This window comes from Miniopterus schreibersii, assembly GCF_964146895.1.
Source record: "Miniopterus schreibersii genome assembly, chromosome: 5".
NCBI classification, from domain to species: Eukaryota; Metazoa; Chordata; class Mammalia; order Chiroptera; family Miniopteridae; genus Miniopterus; species Miniopterus schreibersii.
In genome coordinates, this window is record NC_138106.1 from 39,836,186 (window position 1) to 39,862,143 (window position 25,958).

Consider the following 25,958-nt stretch of genomic DNA (forward strand, 5'->3'; position numbering starts at 1 on the left):
CTAAGTAACTCAATAAAATTCAATCCTCAGTTATGTGACAATGCAGTGAGTAGCCCTTATGAGGTGAAAACAATATGGCATTTAGGTTCCTAGGTTCATTTCATCTTATAGTTTGCTCTTCTGTAGATTCTAAGAGTCTTCTCCATTTTCAGGGGTGGGGAAACCTTTTTCAGCCAAAGGCTATTTGGATATTTATAATATCATTCACAGACCGTACAAAATTATCAACTTAAAAATTAGCTCTGAAAAAAACTCCTAGATTTATTGAATTTCAAGTCCCACCTGCAGTTGCCTTGGCAGAGCCAGACCAAATAATTTCTCAGGCTGTATATGGCCTGAGGTCCGGAAGTTCCCCATGCCTGATGGAGCAGATAGAAAAGGAAAGGAAGGAAATGAAGAATCACATGTAATTAGCTGATAGATAAGTACTGGAAGTAAGTATCATGCTCTTTTCCTCAATTCCATTGATAAGGATTTAGTCATATGTCCACCTGTGATTTCAAAAAAAAGCTTGGAAATGTAGCTTAAAACGTGGCTAGAGGAATTCTAGATAACACAATGTCTATTCGATATTGTACTAGAGATATAGTTGGTGAAATAAAAGACAAGATAAAGAAATAAAAGTTAAAAGAACAGGAAAAAAATACAAGAGATTACATTATTGTCTACATGGCAAATTCCAAAAAATTTCTATTGATAAATGATGAAAATAAGTAGGAAAATTTAAGGATATTATAGATACAAACTAAATATACAGAAATCAATGATAAGATTCTGTCTACCAGAAATAATTAGTTAGGAAATAAATATGCCATTCATGGTACTATAAAATAATATGATGTACTTGTAAATAAAGTTAGCAAAGGGTATGTAAGATGCAGAAAATTCTAAATTTTTTTGAGTGACATGAAAATATACATCAATAAATGAAAAAAAATGCATGACATCCTTAGATTAGAAGAGTCAATATTATAGAGATGTCAATTCTCTAAAATTGATCTGGAGTTTCAATAAATTACAAAAAAGATCACAAGTTTGTATGTGTATAATTTAAAAATCAGCTTCTAAAATTTATACAGAAGTTAAATAGATTAGAATACCTAAGGCACTCTTTTTGTTTCTCCATTGTTTTTCAGAGAGAGTGGAAGGGAGACAGAGACTGAGAGAGAGAGAAACATCAATGTGAGAAAGACATATTGATCGGTTGCCTCCTCCATGCAACCTGACCAGAGCCGGTCATCCAGCCCAAAACCAAAGCATGTGCCCTCAATTGGAATTGAACCCAGAACCCTTCAGTCCACAGGATGAGACTGAGCCAAACTGGCCAGGGCCTAATGCACTCTTGAAAAAAGAATAAAGTGGAAAAACTGGTTGTACCAGATATTAAGACTCATCATAAAGTTACAGTAATTAAAACAGTGTGATATTGGTACCTGGTTAGACAAATACACCAAAAGAACTGTTGATTTAAAAAAATATATATTTTTACTGATTTTTTTAGAGAGGGAAGAAGGGAGGGGAGGGAGAGAGAAACATTGATGTGAGAGTGAAACATGAATTGGCTGCCTCCTACACACCCCGCACCAGGAATCAAGCCTGAAACCTGGGCCTGGGCCCTGACTAGGAATAGAACTGGCAACCCTTCCATGCACAGGACTGTGCCCAACCAACTCAGCCACACAAACCAGGGCAAGAACTTTTGATTTTAAAAGTTTCCACAAAGGTAGGAAAAGATTGATTATTCTCTAGTCATGGTTACAAATAGTTATCTGAACAAGTTTTAAGCTTGTTAAATATAAACAATAACTTGTCTTAGTGAACACACTTTTGTAAGCAAAAAAATCAGTATCACCCCTCTCTTCCCAAAATCAGCCAATCCATGATAGACCAACGCCAATAAACCTACTTCTCAGTACCAGTCAATCAATAATAGTTTTATCTGAGTTAACCATACATATCTAGATTATGTCAATTCGCTTAGATTTCTGAAATTTCATGCTTCCCCAAAACCTTAAATAAGATCAGTTGTCTATTCTTCTCAGAGACTGTTCTTATTAAGCAGACCTCTCCCTTACTCTAGTAAACAATAAATACAGTTTTGTGTTTTTATTTTATGTTGAGTGATGATCTCATTCTCCTTTGAATAAACAGTGTGAAGAATTTAGAAACAGGTTGCCACACAAATGGACACTTGATTTATAACTGTGATGGGATCATAGGTAAGTGAAGAATGAGTGGTGCTGAGACAAAGGCTGACTTTTATCATACAACATGCAAAAATAAATTTCATGTGAATTAAGACTTTACATGTAAAAGTCAAAGTTTTTCTTTTGTTTGTTTGTTATTATGTCTTTATTGATTTCAGAGAGAGGAAGGGAGAGGATAGAAATATCAATGATAATAGAGTCATTGATTGACTGCCTCCTGCAACCCCCCTATTGGGGATCCAGCCCACAGCCCGGGCATGTGCCCTGACCAGGAATTGAACTGCAATCTCCTACATCATAGGTTGATGCTCAACCACTGAGCCATGTTAGCTGGGCTAAAAGTCAAAGTTTTAAAGCTTTTCTAAGATAATATAGAACATCTTCATGAACTCAGTTTAAGAAATTATTTCTTAAACCAGTCTCAAAAAAGTAGTAACCATAAAAAAATGTGATGCATTTGACTATATTAATATTTTAAACTTAAGTCATTTAAATACCATAAAGAAATAAAAGGAAGTTACTGATGTTGGAAGAAGATATTGGTACCACAGTATCTGCAACCAGTACCCAGAATATATAAAGCACTCCTACAAATAAACTTTAAAAGTCAGGCAACACAATAAAAAAAATGGGTGAAATATTTGTATATGCAAATCACAGCAGAACATAGCTAAGTGGCCTATATGCATATAAAAAGGTCCTCAATTAGCAATCACAAAAATGAAAATTAGAATCAGAATGAGATTGCCTTCTCAATTATTTAGCAAAAACTAAAAAGTCATACCAAATGTTGCAAAGAATTTATTATAGTGGGTCATCTCATATACTTTTACTGGGAATATAAATGGGTATGCCATGAAAAAATATTTGGCATTATATGGTAAATCAGAAAATATGCACATTCTATGATCCAGAAATTTTTCTTTAGTTACATAACCTAGAAAATATCTTGGAGATATGTACCAAGCTATCTTTATAAGGATATGGATGTTAGAAATTTTAGTCTTTGTCCCAGATGAAAAGCAACCAAATTCCCATGAACAGTAACATATATAAAGAAACACTGGCTTATTTATGCAATGGAATAGTATGCAACAATGAAAATGGGGGGGGAAATGGAAGCTTTGCACAGCAAATTGATGGAGGTCACATGGAAACTGACAGAAAAGCTAGACAAAAATAATACATAGAGCATGATTCCATTTATATAAAGTTCAAAAGGAGACAACCCCTATATTTTTTAAGGATACATGTTTAAGAGGTGAAGCTACTCACAGAAAAGGGAGGAAAATGTTTATGACAAAATTCTGAAGAATGATTATCTCTAGAAGGATAGGGAAGGGTTGTGGTCATAAAGAGGTCCTTGTGTGAGATGCTATCAATATTTTATTACTTAACCTGGGTGGTAATTTAAATTGTATTTATAATTTTTACGCTCTCTTCTGTGTGTATATCATAAGAAAAAATAAAACCAAATAAAATAAGTAATTGGAGACCTATCTCAACATAGTGGAAGAAGCTGAAGTCTCATTGTAGTGGGTCACAGAGGGAATATATGGTGAGTCAGTAATAGACATGACTCATAGGCTACAGTATCAACAGGATGCATTTCCATAAAAAGAACTTGAATGAAATTGTCTTAAACAATAAAGAAATACATTCTCCCACAGAATAGCAGTTGAGTGGCTTGGCTGTAGCTCAGGTCAGGGTTGGGCCTTTTTCTCTAGTTCTGTTCTCTTATTTTTCCAAGCTTGGTTTTTGTCATCCCCAGAGTTGAAGCAAAATGGAGGAAATGCTTGCAAGGATCACATGTGGCTTCTCTTCATCTTTGATTTATGAAGATCTAGGAAGACTTCTCCCAAACTTACCCTCCCATCACCTTGGCTAGGTGGGCATCACATGCATATTTGTAAACCAATCTTAATCCAATAGGAATGGGATCAAATTAATTCTCTGAAGGAAAGAGTGTTGTGAATAAGCCACTATAACTACTGCCGAGAGCTGGGAAGAGTCTGTGATTTTACTTGCAAGAGAGCACGTTAGCCTGCCGCAGTGTATGGGTGCTGATAGAAGACAAAAACAAGATTATTAGGTCCGTGACGAAGAGAAGCAGCCTGAGTGTCAGCAATTTTGCACTGGTTCCCTAAGGCCCGACTCCCAAAGGGCAGCAGAAAGAGTGCCAAGTGACATCTGCACACACTTGGATACACTACAGGAAAGCAGACCTGAACTTAGGAAATCTACATATTTAATAACGGCCTATAAGCCTGTCTTTTCGTTGAAAAGAGACACTACCACAGTCTTCCAAGGCTCCTCACCACAGGAACATTCTGGAATAAAGGGTAATTAGTGTGTCCGCTCAGAGGAAGTACAGAAATGCGGGAGACCCATGGGTAATTGTCTCTTAACAACCACTGCAACTTTTCTATCTTGAAATTATCTATGAATGAATAGAGCAAGTAAAGGCAGGTTGGAAATGCGTCATTTGGTTTAGAGGCAGGCTCTTTTCCTAAACAGAGCCAAGATATCCATCTTCCAAGGGCAAAAGCTTAAAGAAAGTTGGAGAAAATCTGCAGCCATTGAAATTCAGAAGCCTGGATATTTCTAAAACATATATTTACAAATTTAAAGTTTAAAACTTTTTTTTTAATGTTATGCTTTATTTCCCTGAGTGATGGTTTGCCCTGAGAGAGTTTTAAAGCAGAAAACTAACTTTAGAAATCTAGAATTGTCCAGTGAATTAGTCGATATATAAGTACTCACAGTAGACATATCAAAACATAAAACAAAACTAGAATCTTTAAAACAGTCACTGTCCTGAACATTTCTGAACTCATGAGATATCTGTATGACTAATTGTTAGTGCTAATTTTTAGTATTTGGCTGGAATATCTGCAATTATAATATGGCACAAGCCTTACTTAGTAGTTTCTCTAATTGGCCTTCTTTGTCATTTGTAGAGTGAGAATATGGAACTCAGTCATCTCTGAGGCCCAGAGCTCTGAACTGAATCTCAATGTTACTTATTGTAATTTCCCATTCGCAATACTTACCACTCTTTCCATTTTACCTCCCAAATATATCCCGCATCTAATATGTGTGATCCTCCTTAAAGACTTCAAAAAGAAGTATTCTGAATTTCCCAGTCCTCCTATGTGGTAGACAAAAGTGGTCACCATTTTTCAATTAAAAAAAAAAAGATGCCCAGAGGGATCAAGTGACTTACCCAGGGTTATTTTTTTTAGATCAGACATGTACTTAGTAACAGAGGTAGTACTTGCCTTAGAGATTCTGAGTCTGAATCTTGGGATTTGACGTTCTCCTATGTGACTGTTTTCAGAGAATTCTCAAATTTCCTCCTGCAAACCAGGAAACAATCATCAAAGGAAGTCAACACCTTGGCTGCTGTGTTAGTGGGAGGTATCTCAGAGCAGAGCTCTGCAAGAGAACATAGCTGACTTCAGAACTGACTCAATAATTACAAAACTAAATGGAAACATTTTTTCTCTACTATTCATTCAATTCCATCAAGGTTTTGATAAGCCTCTAAGAGTAACATCTCTCCAAAATGACAACTTACATGTAAGTGAAATCCAGTGGGTAGATACCCTGCTTCTATCTTCTGTGATAGCCCCTCCTTAGTTAACAATGATCTCTGTGAAGTCTGTCTTTGTTTGAGCTTTTCTGCAATTAATTTGCTCCTATAAGAGGATGTGTGTGTGTGTCTGAGCACACACATGCACACAAACACACATTATGAGGAAAAGAGGAACATATTTACTTGACTCATAACTGAGAGAGTAATTAGTAATCATTACATTGAGCTATTATTATTGGTTTATGTCTGTCTCCCCAAGCAGATGTTGTGATTCTTGAAGCAGAGATCATTGTCTCATCCATCTCTGTAACATCAACTGTAAGCATATGACTTGGCATTTGGTTGGTTTCAACACATGGTGGTTAAATAACAAACACATGAATTTTCCAGTCCAGCCTTCTCATTTTGTAGATGAGAAAAATGAGGCCCAGAAAGATGACCAGCATGTTCACGCAACTAGTTAGTAGCAAAGCCATGCATATAATTTAGGTTTTGACTCTTACAGTGAACTTCCTAATAGTCCAAGCTCCCTTACCTGTATAATTTCCAAATTATACGGGAAATCTTTCTCTAAAACACCATCTTCTATGAGGCTGATTTAACGGTTCATAGTTATATTAAATTGTGGGAAACACAGAGTGCCCTTAGTCTGGAGCAATATAACCACCTCATTCAAGATTAGCCACTGTCAGTAGGATGGGCCAGGCCTGTAAGGCTTACCGAAGACTAATCATACATTGCTGTTTGTCCTTACTCTGAGCTTGAAACTTGTTGATAGGCCCAATGCTGTTTTGAAAGGTAGGTGACTGACTGTATCAAAGAAAAATAAGGCCCCTGCTTAGTGGAACCCCTGCTCAATTAAAAGAGAGATGCATTAACAGTAGGGATCTTTTTAAGTAAAAAAAAGTAAGAGAATGTACATTTGAAGTTAAAGTAAAAAATGAGTTTGACTTGAATAAAGATCATTGCACCATATTGAAGATGAATTGAATGATGCAATTTTGAAATAAGATATTGCATTTCAAAAGAACATTTCCTTGCAGAGGTTATAGCAGAATGTACTGTCTACTCTTACTTTTCCTCTGATGACAAGACAACACATGAGGCACAGAGAAGAAAGCAGACAATAATTGAGAGTGAAAAATAGAGAAATCACAGGAGTCCTAGGGAGGTCAATTATTATTCAACTCAATTACAGGATTTCCTTTTAAAAATACCCTTTAAAAATGATCCTTTTCTGTGTTCTGTACATTCACTTTGGGATTTTGTATTGGTTAAGATTCTGATGCAGAGAACAGATTTCACTGAAGAAAATCTGAATGAAAGGATTTATTACAACATGTTAGAATTATTACGATGGTTAAATATAAATTCTGGAAGGGATTCCAGAATCTATTCTCATGTCTATACTGTAGAACCTGGCTTCCAAAAGCGTTACTTTTCCTTCCACAATGAAGAAGCTCATTGTTATATCAGGAGGCATCCCCTATTATGCATATTAATATAGGACTGACACAGTCTGATCTGCTAAATTAGTTACAGTTACTGGTTCCAAAGCAGTATTCCTGTCCTCCAACAGGAAACCTCATGTACAAAATCAGGAAGTGGTCACTATAGCTTCAGGGTCCAACATCACGCCACCTTTTCTATCAAGAAGTCATTTCTGCTAAATTAACAAGACTCAGAGAATTTGTTTCCAGAACCATGCCACATTCGCTATAATCCAAATTGATAAACCATATGCCCAATATCCCCTTATCTCATTTCAAATTTCAAGTCTCATGTAATTGCATCTGCTATTGAACCTGAATCAAACTTGGATCAGCAGATAAAAATAAATTGGAGATATTTTGTTTAAGTTTTCTGCTCCCCAAAGGAAAGGGAGGTCACACTAGAAGAAAACTGGGATAGATATTCTGAGCCAAACTTTCATAACTGCATTAATCTTCGATCTTAGTCTTCCAAGGTGATCTTCGAAAATTTCAAACATTTTTGGGTATTTTATACAGATAATTATATATTGTGTTATCTCTGCACATAGTCCCAAAGTCGAGAACATTCCTACGGAAAACAAGTGCTTAATAAACATCTATTCAATAAAAAAGGGAGATATATTAGACATACTGACAGTTTTATACTTTGTGCAAAGAATTCTCACTTCCATCCATTAATTTCTTTGATCTCCTCAAACAGCCTGTGGAGTAGGTGGGGTAGCCATTAAAAACCATCATTAAGAGGGGAGAAACTTGAAATTTGGGAAAAATTAAGCTCTTACTAACAGTAGGCAGTTCTATAACTTTAGGATCAGACATTGCACCTGGTTCTACCACTAACTAGTTGTATGACTTTGTGTAAGTTACTTCTCAGCCTAGGCTGGGTTTCCTTTCCTTGTCTTTTTGGAGATGCCCAACTGTGAATATTAAGAGAATTGCCTGAAATGCATAGGGTACACTTAATAAATGGTAGATGTTATGTCTTCTGGTTTATGTTCTAAGTATCATGTGAGGTTGTATTGTCATTAATAATGTTTGCAAGAACCCTTTACATTCACCAGAAGAACAACGTCATTTTTTTTTTTTCAATTCGCAGTATTATTTTAGATGAAATTCTCACAAGTACTTTCTGTTAAGACAATTGTTTTACTGAAAACAAGTCTATTGTGGGTTGGAAGTTGTCAGGGTGAGAGGAGAGGATTATTGGTGGCCCAGATGATAAGAAAATATAAGACTACATATTTGAATAAGAACAGCTGAAATCAGTTGCAAAGTTAAAGCAAATCCATCAAGAAGAAAAATGAAGTTTGTTAGAGTGACGGTGGACTTCTGCTTTTTCCATAATGTAGTTCCAAAACTGGGCTCCATCAGCAAGTAAGCAAAGAATACATGGGATTTGCAAACATTTCATTCATAGTGCTAGATTGATCATAGTCAATTTAAGCAACATAAGAAAATAATGTCATGGATGCTTCCTTTCCCCACCTCCTAGTCCTGGGATAGATCTATTCATTTAGATATATCCTTGTTCTCTCACTTGCCAGATATGACATCAGCTGAGCTTATAAATATTTCTCAGAGCATTTCCTCATTTGTAAAATTGGGACCATTACTTCAACTTAGAGGTTTGTTTTGAAAATTACATGCAACAAAATATGCACAAGTGTCCAGCACAATACCTGGTATACAATGGTTTCTCAAAAAATATTTCCTAAAAGTTGCATGACTAGCTGTCTTTAAATTTTATAGCAATTTCCAGATCTTTGGAAATTATAGGCCTTGTTAACTTTTTCTTTTTCTTTTTTTAATATATATTTTTTAATATATCTTTATTGATTTCAGAGAGAAGAAGGGAGAGGGAAAGAGAGATAGAAATATCAATGATGAGTCATTGATCGGCTGCCTCCTGCAACCCCCCTATTGGGGATCCAGCCCGCAACCAGGGCATGTGCCCCGACCGGGAATCAAACCCCGATCGCCTGGATCCTAGGTAGGCACTCAACCGCTGAGCCATGTGTGGCTGGACTTGTTAACTTTTTCATATAAATAAGGAAAATATATTTATAGTCTTTCAATTTCCATCAGACATTAATAAAATTATAATTTTAAAATAAAATCACTCACATAACATTATAACAAACAAAAAGATATTATAATAATATACTAATACATATTGTATATTATTATTGATAATATATTAATATCAATATATACTGTATAATAATATATTTTATATATTAAATATTTTAAATAAAATATATTAATATATATTTAATAATATCTAAATAATAGATTAAAACTTATTTAAAGTTATAAAATGTTGAAAAAATTAAGATGAATGTTTCAGTACAAAATTTAATGAAAATATATGAAAAATTATACAGAACTGACTAATAAGTTAAACCAAATCCTTGGCTCTTAGTAAATGTCATAGAAAGCAGACAATTTATTCCCCAGTGCTGGGATCTCTGTTACCTGACTGTTGGAGGATACATTTCTAAACTATAGAAAAGACAAATATCTAAGAAATCAACTATGAAAGTGATCAGTGCAATTGCTAAGCTGAATAACTCATCATGGATGATCAAAGACCTAACATGCACTTTATCTGTATAAAACACTGCATCAGGATCTGTAGTAGAAGATAAATAAAATTGTAGCCCTGTGTCATTTAGAGCAAGTAACAAACCCTGACTGAGGTTTTTTGGGGGGCGGTTTGCTGTACTTGCGTGTGTGTGGTTTGTTTTATATTTATGGGTAAGATAGAGAGAGTAATAACAACCTGCAAAGCTTTTGTGGAGCTGAAATAATAATGTGAATAAAGTTTGAAACCTGCGGAGTAGAATCTAAAAGCAACTATCTCCCTCTCACTGTAACTTGAATACAGTTCTATGTCTCATGAATTATTATATTACTAGAATTCGACATGTTTTCTCACTCATTGTAGATATTCACCAAATATTTACAAAATAAGAAGACCAGGTGGAGGTTAAGTTCATTGTATTAAGTGGTGTTGCCTCTAGATTATTCTCCCAACTGCAATACCATCTCCCCTAGTAAATCTACTTGAACTACAGGGAAGGAAAAATCCTTCCAAGTATAGTTTACTCCTATTTCCCTTTCAGAAATCCTCCCTAACCATCCCCCCTTCTATTTTTAACTCTTGTTGCTTATATAATTCCTTTAATAAGTGCTTATTCACCATTTCATGTATAAGTCTATCATTTCTCTAACTAGATTGTAAATTCCTGAAGTTTAGACTTAGGTGCCAAATGTGTTTGCACCCTCCAGAGGGATTTTTCTTGTGCATATTTATGAAATAAATTAATGTTTATGAAATGAAATATCTGAGGCTTGTCCCCCTCCCAATTTGAATCAACAGAAACAACCAACCAGTAAACAATTGTTCCTGTCTTTATGTGATGGAAGACCAACCCTCACGTCAGATATCTCACTATTTGCTAGCCTCAGCCAGTGCTACTTCTGAATAGTAAAGATTTTCTTCTTCAAGTCATATCCCCTCTAGGAAGTACCACAGTTTCTGGTTTGTCTAGTTTCAGTAAATATTTGAGGAATGATGATGTAACAGACAAAAATTGCTAACATTCAGTTTTTCACCCTAGTTCACCAAATAGAACCCTCCACTTCCTTTCCCATTTCCCTGTTCTAGTGAGGAAAGATTCCTCTGGTTGAGAAGGACATTAAGTTGTTCTACATAATAAAGGATCAAAGAGAATGGTGTTATATTAGTTGAAAGATTAAGGAAAGTCAAAGTTTGGTTAAGTGTTGCTATGGATTGGTTATTTGGGTCCCTTTAAAAGTCCATATGTTAGCGTAGGTAGCTAGGTAATAATAAAGAGAGGGAGCCAAGGGAATCAGACATTAAGAAGCCTAATAAACTGAGAAGCTGAATCCAATATTGGGCCTGCTGCACTAGGAAGTTACAGCTTCACACACTTCCAAGGTGATGGCAGCATTGCAATGCAAAGGGGATTAGCACTCCTCTCCACCCAGGGGAACTGCTGGCTGGTGGGGGAAAGAGGAGGGGAAATTCCTCTGCTTAGTAGAAATCAAGATGGCACAAGGGGAGGTGCTTCTACTCTGAGGCATGTGCAATGGGAGCTGGTATGGTGACCATAAACTCCTGACAGCCTAGCTTGGGAGAAGAATCGGACTGGATAAGAAACACAAAACCCCAGAATATCTAGGAAATAGATTGGTTATAGGGGAGATCCAGGGCAAGCTCCAAAAAGATTGGGAAGTTGATTGTATTTTTGTGTGTTGTTTTTTTAAAATTTGATTTTAGAGAAGGAGAGAAAGAGAGAAACATTGATATTAGAGAGACACATTGACCAGTTGCCTCCCCTACATGCCCTGACCAAAGATCAAACCCACAACCTCGGTAAGTGCCCTGACTGGGAATCAAACCCGTGACCTTCTGGTGCACAGGATGATGCTCCAACCAACGAAACCACACTAGTCAGAACAATTGGTTAAATTGAAAGAGTGCTTGGTCCTTCCCAAGCTCAAGGTAATATAAGAGAAACTTAACAAAGCACCCTCTCTGTCTCACCTGATAACACATGTTCACCCCATTTGTTCCCCCGTTCTATCTTCTCAGCAACCATGAGGGCCTAGCAGCCACCTGGGGCCCCAGAACACTGTGCAGACCTGAGCACAACGCCAGCCTGAGCACAGCTGGGAACAGGCTACACTAGCTGTACTGGGACAGACAAAGATTAGGCTGGACTAAACTTCAACATGGACTGAACCAATAGCGCAAAATGTCTGGATACTGGCCCTATTTCTGAGCCTGATAAACACAAGGTTGGACTTTTTCCATGGTGCAGACGAGATGAGACACTGTGAACCCATGGCCAGTCCTTTGATTTTGCTTCTACAATGAATCTTACCTCAAAACCTCAAACTCCCACGTGTCAGTCTCCCAAAATGCTTTTTTCGAGACTCTGAAAGGACATCATTTCCACCAGCAATACATATAGAGCAAAAAGTAAAGAATGAAACCCTTGCATTACTTTCACCTGTTGAACTACGCTGGTTGAACTTGACATGGCTCATGTACTGATCTGCGTGGGTCTCTGTGTGCTGTAGGGCTGTAATTAAAGGGATGAATGAAACTATAGATCAATTAAAGTCTGGGAGAGTCTTGGGGCAGGTTGTTTAATAAGCAGGAATTTTGGCAACAGAAAACTGTAGGCTGTAATGATCCCAGAGAACTGGCAATGATAGTTTCAGTCTTCTACTTTTTCACTCTCCCTGTACTTTCCAAACCTTTCATAGTCCAGTCTTGGATCTATTGACTAAATTCGAGAATGCAGATCAGTTCCATATCTCACAAAGTAGAAAGAGAACTCATTTAAAAAAAATCAATATACACATGAGAAGATTTTGTACAAGATACTTATCACTGTGTTGTACAGAGTAAATAAGAAATTAACTCTAATATCCAACAGTTTCAAGTTAAATAAATTTGTGATAGCTCTATAATGTAGTACTATGTGACCAAATAATCATGCTGTGAAAGAAAATTTACTAGCATGAAAAAACATTTTAATATATATTTAAGTTAAAAGTTTGTTTAAATAAATAAGTTGCTTATATCAAACATCCCTTAAATGTAAGTATAAGTATATGTATACATATACACATATATAATAACTTTTCCAAAATTTCTACAATGAGCATATTACTTTTGTGTCAGAAAACACACACCACACAAACATTTTTTAAAGGGAGGGAGGATGCATAGTATACTTATTTCTAAAGATCAAATGTTGAGAACTCGATATTGAAGAAAAGTGGACTTGAATTGAAATTAAATCCAGAGACTCTGTTAACATCTGATTTATAACACCCCTCCCCCCAAGAAAAGAAAAGAATTCTTGCCTAGGGCCAGGAGAAAAAGGAGAGGTGAAAAGAAGGAAGGAGGACACTGAGGACCTCTCATATGTCCTGTTAAATGGAATCTGCCTGGGCATGCTGTGCTTAAGCTGCCAACATCGTTTCTCAAAGAAATATTGAGGAGCTGCTGCTATGGCTGATGAAATCAACCTGACCCATTCTTTTCCTCTGCCTTCCTCCTCCGCCTCTAGTGCATTGCGCAAGAGAAAGTTTAAACCATCTTCCTGTCAGGTGGAATGAGAGGATCAGCACCAGGTGGCCATGTTTCTGGTCCTCTGGCTCAGGGTGCCAGAGGACCAGGGACATGGATAGAAGGCTAGGCCCTGGCCCAGGGCACACACTGTCCCTTTGCAAAGGGCTGGCTACCCACAGTGTGCTCATTTCATGTCTAACAGCCAGAGTTTTAGGGTTGAGGGATTTTACCTGGAAAGTTCAAGTTGGACACCTTTTAGTGACTATAGTAAAAGCTGGGACATGGGGAAGAGCTATGGAATAGCAGAAGGTTATATCAGTTCAATTGATCATTGATTGGGTATTTAATAAGACAAAGCACCTTCTAGGTCAGGGGTGGGGAGCATGTTTTCTGCCAAGGGCCATTTGGAGATTTATAACATCATTTGAGGGCCATACAAAATTATCAGCTTGAAAATTAGCCTGCTATATTTGGTCAAACATTTAGGTAACTCACCCCTAATGTGAAGGCTTGAACTGCTTCTCTTTGGTGAGGCTCTGGCAGGGCCAGACCAAAGAACTTTATGGGCTGTATAAGGCCCACAGGCTGGACTTTCCCCACCTCTGTTCTAGGTGCTATGAGATAAACAGATGAGTTACAGGGGCTCTTTCCTTCAGGTCCTTCAGTTTCTGCCTGGGAGACAGACATACAAGTAACTAAGTCTCAGATGATTTGACAATAGTGAAGGGAGACTCAGGTGAGCTTTCTAGATTCATTCAGTCACCCATTGCTCTAGAACCTATATTACTTAAATATAGACATCCTGGCCTTCTGCATTCTTATGTAGATAAATCAGTAAGAAGATAGCTAGAAGAGAAATGGGTATAGGTTACCCTAGTTATCAGGACAGATGGTCCAAGTCCTGGGTCAGCAGCTAACTGAGTTTTGTGGTTTAGGTTAATAGTCCCTTGCACTAAATTTCATTTTTTCCTTAACCTTTACCCAGTTCTAGCATTTTTTCTGATTGTCATAAAAGCAGCATTTTTGTGAAAGTCAGCGAAAGGTAGCCATGTTATAACTGTATCTTCCCAGCTGAAATCATAGACTAAATCATAGAAAAAGACCCTTGAATTATTTCCCCTCTTTCTTGCTCCTTTCCTTTTTGATCCCTCGCTGTAATCCTCCTACTCAGTATAAGCTGCCTTGAGCTCTTTTCTGTGTCAGGTTCCCAGCAATGCCCACTGACACAAAGCCTGGAATAACACAGCCAGTTCCGGAAGTGTGCTCCCTCCAGGAAACCAAGAGCACAGAAGCTGGCTTGACAAAGCTATTTGCCCATTTATCTTCTGTCCTACTTCCTCCTGCTTGACCATGTGCCATTCACATAGATCTGCTTCTGGTCCAGCCCAATTCTCTCTCATTCACTTTGGAACATGCTGGTGAGTGAAGTGCAGACCTTGCCTTCTAGTTACTGAGAATCTAGCCTAAGAACAGTATAATGGGAGAGGGGCCATTCAAGATGCACCTTAGAGAATGGAATCATATTTTAATAAGAATGGTGTAAAGAAATAGGGCAAGACATACTGAACAACTTAACAATGTTACAAAGGTATATGCATTATGGGGTGGGTAGGATGGGGAGACATGAAGTTTACTTAATGGCATGACATGAGGCAGGAACAGCTGATCATGAAAGGCCTTGGACACCTGAGTTAAAATAAATGGCCTATATGGTAGGCAACGGAGAACCTCTGAGTGTTTCTGATTAGAGGTGTGACATCGTGAAATAGCTCAGAAAAATACTTTAAAAAGTTAGGTATCTGTCTAGGTATAAGCCATTATTATAGGAGTAGATACTGCAAGGGAAAATCTGCTGGACTCAGTCTGTGATTAGCAATAGAGGTCCAAGAAAAGAAATCAGAACTAAATGGGAAGTTTTGAGTCAAGTTAACAAGCAGATGTTGGAATAGTCAGAGAGGTCAGGAAGAGGTGTATTTATGATGAAAGACAATAAAGGTGGAGTGGATTACATTGGCTTCAAGGACATAGTGCAGACATTAATTAGTTAGTTTGAAAAGTGGGCTATGAGCTGAGACCCTACTTCAGGTCATAATTCCTGAGTTGGTAATGATCACTGTTAGGTGGTGATTGAAACCATAAGTGTGCATGAGAGATAGGCAGTGAAGAACTGAGTAAAGTAGACAGAAGACAGAAGGCTCCTCTGCTTGAAGCCTTCCTTAAGCTCTGGTTGGTGGGTCTGGCCAGCACGTGTAGAAGCACTGATTTGTGGGTTTCTTGGATACAGTGACACCAGTGAGTAGGCCATTCCAAAGCCCCAACAGTTGGTTTGAATCTCAGAGTGTGACCACAGGAATCTGATCTCAGCCAGAGTAAGCTCTAGAGGTCAACTCTGCTTCAGAGAGAGCATGGAGTGGAGGGCTCCTCAGCTCAACTTGCCCTCTCTTCAATATTGTCAGGTCCTAATTATAAGGTTGAAAGCACAGTTTCATATATACACATATATGAGAATAATGTATCTATAAGTGCTTTGCAAATTGTAAATTATTATATCATTATTAGTGTTACAGATAGAATAAAGAATAACCATAGTTAAAATGACAGTTCACTCAAAACAAACAAAGCTTTGGCAATAAACTTATTCAGCCCTCTTGCTTGTCCTTTGAGGAGACTGAGGCTCAGATAGGGGAACAGCTTGCCTGAAGTCAGACAGAGCCAAGAGTACAGCTCAGACCTCTGGGTTTTCAGTCAAGGCCTCTTTCCTTTTTTCATCCAAGTTAATTCCTCTCCTCCCACCCCTTGCTTTTTTTTTTTTACAACCTATTTAACACAATGCAGTATTTAGTTGAGAAAGGTTTCATTTCTTTCCTTTCAATTTTACTTCCAAGACTGAGCCCTAACAAGTTGGGAAATGAGGAAGAACTTAAGATATAGCAGCAGGTTCAATTCAGTTTAACTGAATTTGATTTAATACAATAAAGCTTTTCCAGGCACTATGGGGCATGAGGTAGAGTAGAGGGACTGTCCTCTAATATCTCACAATCCTTATGGGGAGACAGATGAACAAACAGCTTAGGCATATCCGAATGGAAAATAAACAAACTTCACATTTTTGGTTTTGTTCACTTCCTGAATGAATGGAAAACTGGCAGCTCTGTTGGTTGGTACTTCCCAACATGCTAGGGGAGGAAAGAGGAAACCTTGAAGCCAGCCTTTTTAAAATGGTTCCAAGCATTCTAGGATCATTTATTTTCAAAAAATGAAATAAACCTCTCTCTCCACCTGCCTTTATACACTCTCAGACTTCAGTAGCCTTAACAGTAGACTCCAGGAGAGGCCATGGAAGCATCCTATGACCCAACACACCCAGGACAAAAAGCTACAGAGTTTTTGGACCTTTGCCAAGCTGTGAGATGAACCCAACAGGGTTCTTAAATAACAGCATGGCCTCAGCCTCGGGCCTGACTTCATGCTATTCCAGTCGTGTGACCTGTCTCCTCCACTGATCTAAGATAACACTTACCACAGTCTGCCTTGGAGTCAAGTTACTTGTGTGTGTGCCTGCTTCCGCCACTTGATGAGAGAGCAATGACCATGCCTTACTCAACTCTGTCCCCCAGAGCACTTGGCACAGGCCCTGGCACTCAGTAGATGCCCAGTAAGTATGCAGGGCTGGCTGAAATTTTGGCAGGCCTCTTTATTTTTCATTGGTTCAACCTATGGTTCTTCTTGCTCAGTTTGAGAAAGATAAAATACACATTGTGTTGAAAGCCCTGGATCTGATTTCGGAGGCCAGGGCTCTAAAAGAAATGCAGATCTTCAGTTTACTCCCCTTGGAACTCTGGGTCAGTCCTTTCCCCTTCCACACCTGGGTTTCCGCAGATAGAGGGGTTGATAAATATTGTTCTTGCTTTTTATGAATCTATTATTTTGTAGGGTAAATTTAAATGTAAAATACCTGTTAGTTCAATTTCTCTTTCTTTACCTCTGCTGATACTTGGCATAACAAGATATAAAGCAGTTATTGTTCTAAACTTGCAAAGATTTATTTTTATAAGCAGTAAAATATAAGAGAAAAGGCATTGCACTGTTGTGCAGTGATTATTCAATGAGAAAAATCACTTATTAGCTGGCTGTTACTTTCCAAGCTCTGAACAAAAAGTTTCTTATAAATACTGAGATATTAATTTCTTTTTTTTAATCAATTAATGGATTGATTGATTGATTGATTGTAGAGAGAAAGAGAGGGAGAGAGAGAGAGAGAGGGACATCAATTTGTTGTTCCACTTATTCCTGCACTCATTGGTTGCTTCTTATATGTGCCCTGACTGGAGATCTAATCCACAACCTTGGTGTATCAGGACAAAGCTCTAACCAATTGAGCTACCTGACCAGAGCTAAATTTCTCATTACATCTTTGAGGTTAACTTCGATAAGTTTGATTGGCAGACAAGGAAACAGCTTGGGGATGTCAGGAAGTTCTTCATAACAGAACCAGTCAGTGGTAGAATCAGAATTCCAATACAGATTTACCTGCTACTACACCTCTCTGCTCTTTCCATCCACTTTAAGCAAGTCATTTAAAATCTCTGCCTCTCAGTTTGGTTATAAAATGGCATTAATAGTACTTTATAGCATTCATGAAAAGTTAAAATTACAAATGTAAAACAGCAACAACTTTGGAAGTCTGAAAAAATGAGCTAAGCAAATCTAAAAGATTATCACATTACTAAATAGCCAGACTAGCAGCCCAGGTAACCAAATCCTGCTTTCAAATGAAAGTGAAATTTGAAAGCTGTTGATCTCAGTAATAAAAATCTCTCAGTCCTGATTTTGCACAGTGCTTGCCCTTTGACATCCCTAGATCAAGCTACTGAGTTGCTTCTCTCATGAGTTCAAGTTTACTTGCCTGTAGAATTAGAGAAATTAGAATAAAAAGTAAAACTAAGGAAATCTGAAGATTATTTCTTGATTATTCTTTGATTATTTAGTTAGCAAAAATTTTCAAAATGATCATCTTTAGAAGGATACAGTGAAACACATGCTGTCATATAGAGCTTGTCACAATAGCAAATTCTTTTCAATCCAACTTGTCAATGTTATTGGATGACACTGTTCTTCCAGACATACTGTTGACCAACTATTCTTTAGTAATATATTGTAAGAGGAGATGATCATTTCGGAAACATGGATATGCCTATCTCATATGCATTTTTGCATTCTCATATACCTGACTTTCACCCAAGTCAGCCTGAAGCACTCATTTATTGTCTATAGGGATGCAGAGTGGGGAAGTTCAGAGAGTGATCAGGATTGGTATAACAGGAATGCAGAGAGAAAAAGTTAACATTCAGTTTCTGGCAACCAACATAGGAATTCTATGTCCACAGTGTTATAATGAGATTTTAAAGCAAAGCTTGTTAAGAAAGAGGAAGATTTTTATGAATTTCCCATCTCCTAATTTAACTTTAAAACCTGCAAGACTTGATCCTAGCTTATTTTTCAAGCTGGTCACGTGGAAGGACAAAGTTGCAGTGATCATGAGAAGAGAAAGTGAAATTGAGACTAGGCCCCAGGTTTTACTTCCCCATCCTGAGGACCAACTCTATTGATGTGTGCAGAGATGTGGGCATTATTTTAGAAATAGACAGCTAAGCATGGGAAAACCCAAAGACTAATGGGACAATGGCCTGTTTCCATATTCATAGCATACTGGAGCCTAATGTACTAAAGAATTCTAGCCTTCAGCCTAGTGCCACTTCCAAGACTGTGCAGGCAATTAGGATGAGATGGCCCAGGAAGGTAAGTGTGCCAAGGATAACACAGATCTGTCCATTGCACCACTGCTTGCAAGGTTCCCATGGACTCCATGTAAAATAATACAGGAATGACTGCAAATTTAAGAACCCCGTTTGACAGAGAATTCTGTGAGTAAGCTAACACTAAATATAACAAATACTGTAGCACAGTAATCTGAGCATTTTCTCTTTGCACTTCTGTTACTCATTGATTGTTGAAATATTTGGCTTTTTAAGATCTATTTTGCAAACAAACTTAAGTGTCCTTCAATGACATCAAGCTTTTTAAAAAAATTTATCTTTATTATTGAAAGTATTACAGATGTCCTCCTTCCCACCCCATTGATCCCCTTCCCCCGGCATCTACCTTCACCCCCCAGGCCTTCTCCATACTGTTGTTTGTGTCCATAGGTCATGCATATATGCATCTAAGTTCTTTAATTAATCTCCTCCCACCCCCCACTCCTCACCCCCACCTTCCCTCTGAAATTTGTCACACTGTTCCATGGTTCTATATCTCTGTATCTATTTTGTTCATCAGTTTATTTTGTTCATTAGATTCCACATATAAGCGAGATCATGTGATACTTGTCTTTCTCTGATGGGCTTATTTCAATTAGTATAATATTCTCCATTTCCCTCCATGCTGTCCCAAAGGGTACAAGATCCTTCTTTTTTACAGCTGCATAGTATTCGTGGTGTAAATGTCCCACAGCTTTTTTATCCACTCATCTACTGACAGGTACGTGGGCTGTTTCCAGATCTTAGCTATTATAAATTGCACTGCTATGAACATAGGGGTGCATAGATTCTTTCTGATTAGTGTTTTGGGTTACTTAGGATATATTCCTAGAAGTGGGTCAAATGGCAGTTACATTTTTAATTTTTTGAGGAAACTCCATACTGTTTTCCATAGTGGCTGCCCCAGTCTGCATTCTGCCTCCCTAACATTAAACTTTTTATAAATGAAGCTCATACATTTTGTTTACATTTCATTCAAAATCAGTTGGACATTTTAAATCTAAGTATTCAGTAAATAAAAAATTTCAACTATGAAACTTTTAGATAAATGCAATTATTGAAAAGAAAGCTTACTAACAGGGAGATATTAACTTTTTTTCTTATAAAAGCAGAAGAGAAACAAAACAAATTAAATGATGAAAGTTCACTGTGTAAAAATTTAATTTTGAAACTTAGTTGTGTTTTGAAATATGGGAACTTGTGGAAAAATATTTTAAAAATATCTTTATTGATTTCAGAGAAGAAGGGAAAGAGAGAGAGAGAGAGAAACATCAGGGATTCGAGAGCTATCATTGACCGGCTGCCTCCTGCACGCCCAACTGGGGATCGAGCCTGCAACCTGGGCTTGTGCCCTGACCAGGAATCGAACCGTGATCTCCTGGATCCTAGGTCAACGCTGAACCGCTGAACCACTCCCGGCCGGAGGAAAATATTTTTAATGAAGCTCCTTTCTACATTGGGTAAATTTATATTTGGTTTTAGAATTACATAAAACAGAAAAAAATGTTTATTTTGTAGTATCTATGTGTGGTGAGACTTTCAAACAAATAAAAAGACAACTTTTATAATGAGTTTTTAATTAAAAAATGTTTATTAAAGATATTCTGAAAAGAGGCAGAAGACAGTATATTGGCAAATATTTGAGATGAAATATTTGTACATTTTTATATGAAATAAAATAGAAAATATTTTACATTTTACAAATTTTGCACTGAGCTTATTAATTTTTCAACTGCTATGAAGATAATATTTTCTCAATAAAAATAGTCTATAGAGAAGATTCAAATGAAAATGTCAATAATTTCAAATTTATTAATTGTAAAACACAACTTTAAAGAAATTATTCAATTGTCTGAAAAAAATTAAAGTAATAATATGTTAAAAAATACATTATTCAAAGACATCAGTGTCATAATATTAGAAACAAATGAAACTAAGAAAATTGGTAAAGTTTGTAAACTTATACACTGATTATTCAGTTAGATTGTTGAGTTCAGATAATTAATATGAATTTTTTTAAAAAAACTTCAAATGTAACTTTAAATGCTTTTATGTAGGCAGATATAGGTTACTGAAATTTTTAAGTGAATTTTATTTTTATAAATAGGTTTTGAAGAACACTATTTTACGTCAGTATTGTATACCTCAATATCACATAACCAATTTATCTGTCAGTAAATAAAACTTTCAGAATTTTGTATAATTAACTTTAGTTCCCCTCTTATTCTCATAATTATTCTGGATTGAACACATTATATGATCACCTTAGATATAGCATAGGCATTTTTCCATATTGCTGTTTAAAGTCCAAAACAAAGAACAGAGACAAAATGTACTTGAATATTTAAAAGCTTAGTGAAAATATTAAAAAATTTTTTTGAGGTTCTAAAATGATTGTGCTAGGTAGTGCAATTTATTATTTCTTTTTTTTCTCCAGCTTCCATTTTAAAAATTGAGATCATGCTATTTTTACAATGAACAGTTATGCTAGAGAAAAAGACAAGAGCAGAAAGCGTTTGGGACAACCTGGGGAAAGAGGCCACGTGAGGCAGCCGGCTTCCTGAGCACCCTGCACCCGGAGGGCAGCAAAGGTGAAAAGGCAGGCGGCGGAGCCAGCTCTCACCACATCCCGGGCACACGCTTCTCCTGCATCTGTCAAAGCATCAGCTGGTCAAGATGTTCTTCTTTCCTTGCCCTCCAGACCCGGCCAAGGTAGCACTGACAAATAAGGTCAGAGTTGGGGGCTGAGGTGAGTGAAGCATTTTATATTTATATCCACAGACACACACTCCTGTGTATGTTCCAGTGACTTCAGGGGACTTTCCACAGCCATGGGTGTCCTGTGTCTGGTGTGAGGTAACTCTGCCTGGCCCACTGTGTTCTCTGGACACAAATCACTGGGTGAAGGGCTAGGCTGCAGGGTTTACAGATTGAGGTATCAAGGGTGTCTTTCTCAATAACATCTGTCTGTCTTTCGTATGATCTGTTCACTGGGATAGTAACATGTATGCAGGGGTTTTTAGTAAGGTGTTTGGTTTTCTTCCGTGATTGCTAGCTCCAAACTTAAGGATGCACGGAATATAGAGACTTCATGATTTCCAACTTGGCCATGGCTGGGGCTTTTCTGGATGATCACTATGATGGGTTTAACGAAAGGGAATATGCATACAGTATAATCAAAATAGAAGAGTGTTTGCCACAAAATCAGTGCAAGATAAGGATTGCTTATTACTTTGACATTTTATGGAGGAACAAAGCACTGTGCATATTGAACACAGATTATTTGCCATATTTTCTTCAACTATACTTTTAGAATAAAATATTACATATACATTTGAAGTCCTTTTGCACCCTTTCCAAATAACATTTTGTGGTTGGTGTATATATTTCCAGATGACCTTTTATTCTTTGTTTACCTCTCTGTGTATTATATAAGGTGTTAACTAAGCTTTTCTAACCAGGAGTCCCCAAAACACTGGCTCAAGTGCGATTGGAGTTTATTTCTCTCTCATGTAGCAGTTCATAGGGAGATGGAGGGTTCAGGGTGGGCAGTCAGCTCCGGTCCATGAGATTCTGTTGTGTCACCATCTCTGAAGGCAGTAGTTTCCAGTGTGAGGTCTGAAAGTCCCCGGGCTCTGGGATTCTTTCAAGGTGCCTGTAGCTTCCTCCTTTTTCCAGCTACATGTCTGTGTGAAGCCAAGTTTTCTTCGTGTACACCAGCAAAAACAACATTACTTGTATTGAATGCAGAAACAGATAGAAGATTCTACTTGTCTGGAATAAAGATAGACATTTAAAAAGTTTTTTTAAATGTAAGAATGCCACTCTCTCACTAGATTTAGTTTGAAATTATTTTTCATAAAATAATGTTAATCAAACATTTATCATGTTTTTAACGAAATAAATACACTTTAATGTCTAAATTTTAATTTTGAACGTGATAAAGATCAATAGATATTCCAATGTAAATAAAAGCTCTTTGAGGTTCTAAATAGTAAAGGTAAAAAAATGTAGTGTCTATTTGGTGGTCATATCCAGCTAAAATTATTTTTACTGTGAAGGAGGAAGAATAAACTTAGGGAGAAAACTAGCGATTCAATGTAATCTGTGTGTCCATAAACAATATATAATAAATATTTGCTTTAAGAATTTACATGAATGGTATCTTTCTACATGCATCTTTCTGCTATTCCTTTTTCGTAATTCAAAATTATGTTTTCAAGATTTACCTAAGCTGACACATACAGATCTAGTTCATTCATTTGAACTGTTGAAGACTATCATACTTTAAGACTATGCCACAATTTACTTAAACATTTCTTTGACTTTAGGGTATGTAGAAGTTTTCCAATTTTTCAACCTTAAGAGAATTGCTGCAATAAAAATCCTTTTGCATAACTCCTTAAATAAATACAAATGTTTCCTTAGAGAACTGAGGATTAACTTCTGTGTTTTAGAACACACACGACTTTATTAAATGTTAAGTCATTCTTCAAAGCGATCGTGCCAATGTGCAGACCCACCTACGCGGCATGAGAACCCCTCGGCCGTCTGCTTCCCTTTTGGCCTTATCAACTTGTGAATGTTGTCTGAATAATGGCAGGGGAATTGAAAGTACTGTTGTTTCATTTGCAGATCTTTTATTTTTAAGAAATCAGAATAGTACGAAATAGGTATGGTGGCAATCAAAAGAATTCTTGATAACAGTGCTTACATAATTAAGGCTTATTTTTCTCATAAGACATGTGAAGTTAAGTAGTTGCTAGTATTGGTTTTGCAAATTATTAGTGTAATCAAGGAAATTAGGTTCAGCCACCTTTCGGTCACATTATCCTGAGTATGTTGTCTTTTCTGCCGATGCTTATCATCCTATGGTTGCAAGATGACTGTCAATATATCACTTAAATGTTTATTTAAAAAAAAGGGAGGCAGAAAGATGGGTCACACGCTCTCCTCTCAGATCTGTTCTGTTCCCTTTTATCAGAAAAGGTCCCTAATCTCCAGCCCAACAGGCTTCTCCTTATTGTTTTTCTTTCTCTCAGAACTGTGTTAATTAGCCAGTGCTAACATATCATTCTTGCAGATTTAAATAATCTAGAAAAAAGATAGCGTATGACCTTTATATTTCTTCCTATCCCAAACTGTCTTAGCTTTTATGGCTCTTTATTCTTTTATGTGAGTTTTAGGACCAACTTGTAATTTTCTTCTAAATTTTTTTCTCTTGGGGAATTTTGTTAGATTTGCTTTTTTTTATTATTATTAATTTGGGATAAATTTATAGCTTTACAATGTTATAAACAACAAATAGTTGGAACTTACTTTTTAAATTCAATCTGACAATCTCCGCCTTTTAATTTTTTAGTCTTTACATTTAATGTAATTCTTGATATGGTTGTATTTAAGTTTACTATTTTAGTCATTGGTTCTTGATTTTCTTTTAATTTTTTATGCCTTATTTTGGGTGAACAAAATATGTTCTATAAGAACAAATAATACATTATTACTATTATTATTATTATTATTATTATTTTAGAACTGTAAAAAATGATAAAAATAAATTTTTTAGGAGAAAGGAAATTTTTCTAGATGGAAGCACAGTTCTTCAGAAAGAAATGAAATGTATTAGAAAGACAAATATCTAGGAAAATATGAAATATTTTTATTACTTTTTATATGAACATTTATCTTTCAATTTGTTTAGATAACTAATAATTATTTAAGGCAAAAATAATAATATTGTGGGTTTTATAGCATACATATAATAAATCATAAAAAACAAAAGAGTGTTTATCTTCAACTATGGAAGAATCTTCTACTTCCTACCACTTTACCAGGCATGGAAATAAGAGTGGTTCTCTTTTTCCTAGAAAGAATTTTAGTTTATTTTAGTATTTTTATACCCTCAAGCTTCTGGTATGTTTCAAAAACTAATTTATAGCATAAATGGAGTGTTTTATTTTTAAGGAGTTGTGATTTTCTGTATGCTAACCAGAGCAGAAGGATATCACTCACTTTCAATAATTCTGAAAATACTATTTGATCCATAATTTATTTTGAATTGTGTTTATTAATTTGCTAATACATGAAAAGTTTGCTGTCTCTGCTATTGATTTTTAATTTCATTGCATTATGTGTTGCATTAATTATTTGACTTTTAAAAGTGCTACTTTGTGGTTGACATTCCTGAGGAATAGTGTGTAGTCTTGAAACTGTTGCTTATCATTTTTTTCCACAAGCATATAGCCTGCCTTACAATGAAGCCAATATAGTACTGAGAAAAAAAAGAAGAAAGTCTAATTATATTAGCTCATAAATCAAGTTGCTTCTTATATCTTACTTAGACTTTCCAGTTACATAAATCTATTATTCTTTTTTGTGTGTCTCAATCCAGTTTGAGTTTCATTTTTTCTTTTTTTTCAGGTATAAAAAACATGATGACTTCACTTTTAGGTATATTGAATTCGTGTTGTGATGGAACATAACAAATCAGTCAGATATGGATTCAGGGTAAAATATCGAGTTTAGGGCCACAATGACTTGGGGCTTGCAGCCATGACCAAGCGTAATAAGCTAGTGCTACACTATAGGCTTTTATCACCTGAAGTCATAGGTCTCTTATGATGGTTAATTTATATGTGAACCTGACTGGGTCACAGGGCGCCCACATACTTGTCTAAGCATAACTTCTCAGTCTGTCTATAAGGATATTTTCAGGTGCGAGTAGCATTT